This window comes from Ursus americanus, chromosome 8 (genome assembly GCF_024610735.1).
Source record: "Ursus americanus isolate L20-20 chromosome 8, mUrsAme1.1.p, whole genome shotgun sequence".
Taxonomy (NCBI): Eukaryota; Metazoa; Chordata; class Mammalia; order Carnivora; family Ursidae; genus Ursus; species Ursus americanus.
In genome coordinates, this window is record NC_142134.1 from 6461503 (window position 1) to 6470641 (window position 9139).

A 9139-nucleotide genomic window follows, 5' to 3' on the forward strand; every position below is an offset into this window, starting at 1 on the left:
AAACATTTGTGAATGTGGCTTTACATCTATGTTAATAAAAATATTGGCCTATAGTTTTCTTTTATTCTAATGTTTTCATCTGATTTTGGTTCTGAGGCTTCAAAAAATGAGTTGAGAATTCCATGTCTAGTTTTTCTGGAAGAGTATGAATGGAATTTGCATTATTTTATTCTTACATGTCTTATCAAATTCACCACTAAAGCCATCTATGCCTACAGGGTTTTTGTTTGTTTGTTTGTTTGTTTGTTTGTTGTTTTGTTTTGTTTTGTTTGGGAAAGACTTTAATTAGATATTTAATTTCTTTAAGTAGGCTATTCACATTGTTATTATATCATCTTGGGTGAGCTTTAGTGGTTTGTATCTTCCATAAATTTTTCTGTATTATATAAACTGTCAAATGCATTACCTGTTCATAACATTCCCTTATCATCCATTTAATATATATAGGATCTGTATTGTTATTTTATTTTTTACATTAGTAATATTTTCTTCTTTTCTCCTGTTTTTGATCAGTTTGGATCGAAGTTTATCAATTTTGTTGATCTTTTCAAAGAACTCATTTATCTAATTTGTTAAATATGTTTTTTTAAAGATTTATTTATTTTGTTTAGAGAGAGAGAGAGAGCAGGGGGGAGGGGCAGTGGGAGAGGGGAGAGAGAATCCGAAGCAGACTGCACTGAGCATGGAGCCTGATGCAGGGCTTGATCCCATGACCCTGAGATCATGACCTGAGCTGAAACCAAGAATCAGATGCTTAGCTGACTGCACCACCCAGGTGACCCTAAATATGTTTTGTTACAGATGTGCCAAGGGGCTGGTCAGCTCTGTTTATTTTGTACAACATTCCAGAGCTATAGATTTATAATTTTCATCAAATATGGAAAAAAAGATTGGCCATTACTGCTTCTAGGGAATAAACTGGTCCAAATATAGGGATCACCTTGTTTGTTTCTCTTCTCTTGAAAATCACAATCCTATAGTTCCTGTTGGCCAGTAATCTGAAGACTTGTTTCACATATTTTGCCAACCATTCTACTAGTTGAGACAGGAAGGTAAATCTTCTATCTTAATCTGTAATGGACATTTTGATCCATTTACATTAACCATGGATATCCACTTCTAAAATCTTCCTAAAGACCCTAAACTCAGATAGTCTAAAGTCTATGGTATATCTTTAGGACTTCAGTTGAGAAATATTGATGCTGCTCAATTCTGTAGCTATTTTAATTATGTGATAGAGTGGATCTAGTATCTAATATCAGAATGCCAAATTCTAAAGAGCATTCATAGCCTACTAAGTTATTTGTCTTTATGTGTTACCCTATAGAGTTTATTTTTAATCAATGGTTTTGGGTAGACTTTGAGAATTTCTTTTGCTATTTCTATCATGCAGAAGATTTTATACTTTATGTTATTTAAGGTCTGCTGCATTTTGATGAAGATAAGATGGTCATGCTAAGGTACTCTGAAGTATATTCAGAATAATAGCTTTGTGCCTTAACTTTATAGTTGATAAAAAGCTCTAGACCTACATGCCATCAGCACTTCAGCAAATTAGCAATCGTTTTATGCATTTTGCTTTTGATTGTTTAATTATTTCCTAACGCTAAATTCCATACACACACACACACACACACACACACACACACACACACACACATATCTTAATGGTTTCAAAGTTTTTGTTTTTACATTTAGATATTTGACAGATCTTATATTTGTAAGAGTGTTTGTATGCTGTTGTTGTAGAGATCCAATTACCTTTAATGTGGATAAACAATTGTCTTGGCATCCATTCTCTATTTTTAATGCCTTGCCTTTTATATATCAAGTTTCCACATATATCTGGCTTGTTTTCTAGGCACCATTTTATGCTTACCATTGGGATAGTTGTCAGTCAATTTGATAAATTAGACATTTTTATTAGGTTAGAGATCGAGTATGGCAAGCTCTTCCTTATTCATTTTGTTGCAGTTATCTTGGTTGTTATCAGCTCTTTGAATTATCATGTAATAATAATATATCATAGTTAAATTGAATATCTTAGTTGAGAGAAAAACCTAGTAAATTTATCACATTATTTAGCTTTACTAAAATCAATCTATAACAAAATGAGTGCAAAATAATGGAAAGTGGCTTGAACAAACTAATAATCTATATACTTTGGAGACTATGTTGAAATACTTTAATACCTTAGTAGGACTCAGGACAAAATGGGATCCAAGATAAAAACAAACCGTACCTTACTAATTGAAAGTCATTGAAATTACCATGGGAAAATTATGGCAATCCTCTGCTATTAATTTTTCCAGTTCGTATCTCACATTTACGTCATGCTAATCTACCTGAAGCAAAAGTCTGACCAGGTCACTGTAAAAAGTAAATGCTTCACTTACTCCAGAGCTTTCCATTTCCTGGTCTTAATGTACTTTTCAAACATTACTTCCCATTTTTTCATTTCATATTCATGAATTTTAGCTTAAGAAAAGTACTTGCTATTTTCCATGTCACTTGACCCAGTATTCTCACTTTGTTTACTTGTTCTGTTCACTTTTTGAGTATCACTTAATCATCTCTACATTTACAAAATCAATTTATGTTTCAAAGCCCAGTTTAAATGTGGATTTGTCAGCCACTCGAAGCAGAGATATTGACCTCTTCTTTTGAATTTTTTTATCTTTATCTTCTATATCAGAAACAAATTAATTCCTACCTTGTGTTAATATTGGTTATGTGATAGCTCCAATCTCTTTTATTAGGCTGTATATTCTTTATTAAGTCATATCCGTGTCCAATTACCTTTATTTACTCAAAGTGTCTGTTCTTACAAAATAGTAAGTGATTTAAAAAAATATCTATTGGATTTATATAAACTAGATATAAAGTTTTTCAAAAGGATGCAGAGAAACAATATTAAATAATGCTGATGATGAGGAGTTATGAACATTAAAAAAAAAGAGGACAAACAGAATCATAAAGAACCCTTGATGATTGAGGGTAGATTATAATGATCCAGTAATTTTTGTTATATACATGTAGGAAGACCATGATTGGTAAATTCCTAGAACTGATGACATACACAGGCAATTAATAGGAGTTCAGAGCTGAAAATGGGAACCTGTTATGCAAAATAAGTTGTGATTATAGATGACCCATATGTCAGAGAACAAATGTGGCTTGTGTAAGTAAATAGAAATAACAGCACTTTATATAAAATAAAATAAAAACAATGACAAAACAGGGTTAGTTAATATATATTGAGGGCTTACACACACACACACACACAATAAAAAGCTGAACTAAAATAGGATTTGATAGTACAGTAAAATAATTTTAAAACTTTGTAAAAAATCCTGATATCAAGCATAACATTAAACATTAGTTTTATTCGAAAACCACGATGAAGACAGTAATACCAACTATCATTCAACTTTGCTCCAGAGAGTTTTTTTAAGGATTTATTTATTTATTTGAGAGAGAAGGGGGGTGGGGCACGGGCAGAGGGAGAGGGAGAAAGAGTCTCAAGCAGACTCCGCAGTGAGCGTGGAGCCTGCCCCAGGACTCAGTGCCAGGACCCCAGACAGGATCTGAGCTGAAACCGAGAGTCTGACACAACCGACTGCACTACCCGGGTGCCCCTGTTCCAGAGGTTTTATATGATGCAGTATAGAAAAATAATGAAATCTGCTGAGCAAATATTAAAGTGAGAGATGGAAATGACATGAGTGTATGGAAAAAAGAAAAGAAGAAACAGTGCTAAAAGCATTAGCATTAGTAAGAGAATATTGCAAAGTGACTGCAACAAGATATATATCAAAAATCTTCAGATTGAAAATAACAAATTAGGAAATTTTCATTACCCACAAAACACTAGATACTGTAATATCTCAAATAAAAAGAAGTCTATCAGAGTAAAACTGTAAAAGTTCATTGTGGATATGAAACAAGACCTGCATATATATGAGAGACATGCCACAGCTCTGTATAGGACTGAACATCATGCATGTATTTACCAGACTATACATTTAATTCAATATATTTATTCATACATTCATGGATTCAACAAATGTTTGTTGAAGACTCATTATGTGCCCTGTATAGCATTAGGCATACAAGGATGAGCCAGCAGCTGAGATTCCAGCCTCCCAGGGTTTACATTTTAATGCTAAAGTCAAAAAATAAACATGTAAACAAATATACATATATATTTTTTAGGTACAAAGAGAAAGAAAGTAAGGGCATAAGAATGAGCCTGAGATGTTGGTTGGCAGGCCTTTTAAATATTTGTAAACAAATATACATATATATTTTTTAGGTACAAAGAGAAAGAAAGTAAGGGCATAAGAATGAGCCTGAGATGTTGGTTGGCTGGCCTTTTAAATAGACGGTGAAGAGGGGCACCTGGGTGTCTCAGTTGGTTAAGCATCTGGCTTCAGCTCAGGTCATGATCCCAGGGTCCTTGGATTGAGCCCAACATGGGGCTTCTTGCTCAGCACGGATCCTGCTTCTCCTTCTGCCTCTGTCTGCCACTCTCCCTGCTATGCTCTCTCTCTTTCTCTCTGTCAAATAAATAAATAAAATCTTTAAAAAAGTATGGGGCGCCTGGGTGGCTCAGTCGTTAAGCGTCTGCCTTCGGCTCAGGACGTGATCCCAGTGTTCTGGGATCGAGCCCCACGTCAGGCTCCTCCGCCGGGAAGCCTGCTTCTTCCTCTCCCACTCCCCTTGCTTGTGTTCCCTCTCTCACTGGCTGTCTCTCTCTCTGTCAAATAAATAAATAAAAAATCTTTAAAAAAGTAAAAAAATAAACAGATGGTGAAGAATAGTCCCCGTGAAGAGGACTTTTCAGGAGTGGCATCTGAGTAGTAAGGGAGCATTGCAGGTGGCAATCTGTTGGAAACATCTTCTATTCAAAAGGATGGACAAGTGCAAATGCCCCAAGGCCAGAGTGTTCATGGTATGTTTGGGAAGAGCAAAAAAGTGAAGACTGTTTGTGAACAGGAGGGGAGTGTGATAGAAGATGAATTTGGATGAGTAGTTAAAAGAAGACTCATGGGGCACCTGGGTGGCTCAGTTGGTTAAGCTAAGAGTTGGTTAAACTCTTGATTTTGGCTCAGGTCATGATCTTAGGGTCCTGGGTTCGAGCCCTACGTCCAGCTCCCCTCTCGTCAGGGAGTCTGCTTGTCTCCCTCTCCCCCTGTGTGCTCTCTCTGTCTCTCTCTCCTTCTCAAATAAGTAAATAAATCTTTAAAAAATAATAAAAAACAAATAAAAGAACACTCATGCAAGACCCATACACACATACCCATACATATTATATGTGCATCATATTATAATTAAACTTTTCATTGTACATTTTAATATGCTGTAGTTAAAAGGTGAATATGCCCAGTAGGCCAAAAAGAAGGTTCTTTAAAAAACATAGTATAAAAAGGCAAAATAAATAAATACGTGATTCATGATAAAAGGACAGCAAATGACCAATAAACATACTAAGAAATTTAAATCCCTTAGAGAAATGTAAGTCAAAACAATAGGCTTCTATTTTCATCAATGTTTGGCACAAGTTAGAAAGAATAAAGGCATCCAGTGCTAACATTTTTGGAAACTATTTATTTGCCCCCCAAAATCTATGTTTTAGGTAATAGCCTAAAAAACCTAAATTAGATGTAAGGATCTATTTCTAAAGATGGTTATTCAATATTTTTGAAGGCAGCACACTCAAAACAACCTTCACATCTTGTTCCTCATTAGTGTCTGAATAAATGAGAGTATGTCTGTACTAAGAATATGCTAACAGAATACATGAGTCATTGAGAGAGTGAATTAATGCTATATGAATTGACTTGTAGCGATACTGTAATAGATTATTAGATAAACAAGGAAGTTAAAGATTTCTGCATATTATATAAGGCCATATATTTACATGAGACAAATGTGTTTAGTTATTTGAGCAGAGAAAAAGTACAGCTGGATCCATAAGAAAAAGTTATTATTTGTTTCCAGCTAAGGGAAGGCTCAGTGGCTTATTAACTATTAAAAATAAAACCGTTTCATTTATATCAATGGGCATTTATTACTTTATAATTTAATTACAAATTTGATAAAATAAAGAGGAATGTAATGACTATAATTGAGGGGTTTTTCTCTAAAAGAACGGTTTCTGGTGCCCTGGCTAGGCTTTCTTCCATGCTCCTTGTGTGCCAAGCTGTGGGGCGGCAGGCACAGTTTGTCCTACATGCAAGCAATAAGGATGTATATTGTAGAAATTTAAAAAACAATAATCAAACCCACTAAAAGCCAGTTGGCTTTTTATTAGCGCAATGAGCTAGCAATTCTGAACACATCGGTGGTAAAATGCCCCTCCCTCGCTACCAGGTGGCCACTCTCCACTCCAACTTCCACCACCACTTTCCTGTGTTCCACTGTTGGGTAAGTAAAAGAGCTAATATAATTTTATATACCAATTATATCTCGATGAAAAAGAAAAAAAAAATTTTTAATGTGTGGACCTGTCACAGAACGACGCCAACCAGACTGTGCAGGGCCACCCCCGGATGGGGGCCTTCCCTGACTCCCTGCTGCGCCCCGAGAGGGAGGGCTGGAGCTCTGACTCCCGCAGCGATCCCCGCGACAGCACGATCCTCCAGCCCCACGTGCGGGTCAGCGAGCACTCAGGGTACCCGGCCGAGTCCTCAGCCTCGCTGCCCCGCTCCCCCTCCACCCAGGGTGGACGAGAATGCCGACAGGCCCCTACGGGTCACCACCGCCAACTCAGTGGCGTCACCTCCACCGACCGCCACGCACGTGTGACGACGCAGCCTCTCGCCCGCAGCCTGTCTGCTCTGCTGCGTTACAGGACAAACGCCTCCTGGACACACGTCTCTTCCCGGGCCCTGAAGAGGAGTCCCACAGCTCCCGCAGCTCGGAGGAGGAGGAGGAGCTGAAGGAGTGCGGAGCAGCCAGGCGGCCCTACCCTGCAGAGGACACCCGGAGAAGAGGGGCCCAACCCTCCCCCTGGTCCCCTGCCGGCAAGGCGCCAACACGTGCACCCGAGAAGGCAACGATGATTACCCCCAGATCAAAGTGGAGGACCCCTCTCCCGAGCCGAGCACTTCCACGCTGGAGATGCAGCCCAGCCGGGCCTTGCCAACTTCCGACACCTGTATTTCGTTCCTGTCGAATGAAAGATTATAAAGCTTACAAGTGGCTCCACTACTCCTCTATCTCTTCCTCAAATAACAAAGATGGAGAGCACTCCCTCGTGCCTTGGGAGGCAGATGAAGGGAGAGCGGAACCAGCCACAAGGACGACCCAGCCCCTCTTCCAGAAAGGAAGCCTGTTTCCGCACGAGGGTAGACCGGAGGAACCAGGCCCTACCCCTGAAGGTCGCAGCAAGGATGCTAGAAGTCCCAGCAAGGGCACGGCCAGGAACATAGCGGCCACCCTCGGGCAGAGGCACCAGAGGACCCCTCACAGGACACTAACAATGGTGGCTCTGTAGGACTCCTTTGAAACCAAGAAGCTCGGTGGGAAGGCCCTGAGGGAGGGCCTAAGCAGCAGGCCTGGGGAGCTGCCCCTCCTCCTGTCCCCAAGACTCCACTCTCAGCTGTCCCAGGACCCAGTGTGATGACAGTGAGGAGAGGAGGCTCGAAACCACCTGTGCCAGCCACGACAATGGATGCTTACACCCCCACCCCCCTCATCCCCGCAACAATAAGCAGAACCTTGGAGAGCTGGAGGCAGTGGCCAGTTCTTCCCCAGGGCATTCGGACACTGACTGTGATAACTTGTCCTTGACAGGGATACTCCTATACAAAGATTGTTGTGGGTCTGAAATGATCTGTGAGCCCCCCCAGTGCTGGAATGAAAGAGGACCCCGCTGACCCCCCCAGACACCGACAGCATCAGGGCAGTTCACGGCCATAGTGGCCTCAGAAGGCACCAAATCGAATAGGAAGATACAGATTCAGAGCATTCCTCCTCAGAGAAGAAATTAAAAACATGATAAATACAAAGGGAAAACAAAAAGCTATGAAAAGTAGCTTTACAAAAACTTTTTTAATCCTGTTTAGTGAACACAAGGGAAAGGAGAATAAGTATTAAAGGCACATAAAACCAGGGCCTGAAATTTTGTGTCTGATGCTGCTCCCTTCTCTTCAGTAATGGGTCTGAATGTGTAGCTGGTCCTTGGCTTGTGCTGTGTAGGGAAAGGGAAAAAAATCCAAGTGTCTCCTTTCTAGTAGGACTCGAGCATTGCGTACCTGTGTGTTTGTTAAAGTAAATCCTTGTTGAGATATTTGACTTGGTCTTGGGTGTGTTCACTGGCACGGCTTGTGTGAGCTCATTGTCTCCGAGGCTTTTCTTTCCGTTCTCCATGAGAAAGGATCTATGGATCTGTGTCTTTTGGCATCTCACCTTGTTTACATGCCGTAGGTGTTCTGGTCCTCACGGTGACTGCCTGCTGGATCGGGCTGTGCTGCCAGTGAGTCATGAATTTATGCGGAAAGAGGGAAGGGGAGAGTGGAAACATGCTGGAAAAGAAATCATGGTTGCTTTCTTAGAGAAATCTGCCATGTTTTCTCTCAATAGCACTTTTTCATTGAGCATTTAATGTGGACAGACTAAAAGGGAAGTGTTTGTAATGCTAATGAGAGGTTAGCACTTAAGAGCAGATTGCAGGGAACACCGATCCCTGACGAATTCCAGCCATGGCAAGTTGAGCAGTGCTGCACCACACTCCGTATGGAGGCCGTAAAATATGACTAGTTGAGGGTCACACTTTAACCAGTTAGGTGCTAGTTCCTAAGAGGCTCTCTCAAGGCCAGCAGGTTCCGTGGCCCCGTGCGATGAGAGGAGGGGAAATACAGCTCTCAAGAGCTTTGTGCTCAGACTGATTAAGCAGATGTTCCAGGCCTGTTAATGAGGTGTTGTGAAGAGCAGAGTGTAGAACTGTATTCATTTAATTCAACCCGAAATGATTGGTCAGAATTGAAGGAACTGGCTTCTTCCCACAGGCTTGCAAGGAGCAGAGGCTGTGGTGTCCTGGCTAGATCTTGCAGAGCCGTGGGCATCTCCAAGTAACAGAGCCCCGTTGAGCTGGTGTGTTAGGAGGCAGAGAGGAGTCTCTGGCTTAGAAGTC

At 40.4% G+C, this 9139-nt stretch overlaps 1 pseudogene; it reads left to right on the forward strand.

Moving 5' to 3' along the window:
- Window positions 1–6500: 6500 nt before the first annotated feature.
- LOC123789620 (DDB1- and CUL4-associated factor 5 pseudogene) lies at window positions 6501–8350 on the forward strand (annotated as a pseudogene).
- Window positions 8351–9139: the final 789 nt, after the last annotated feature.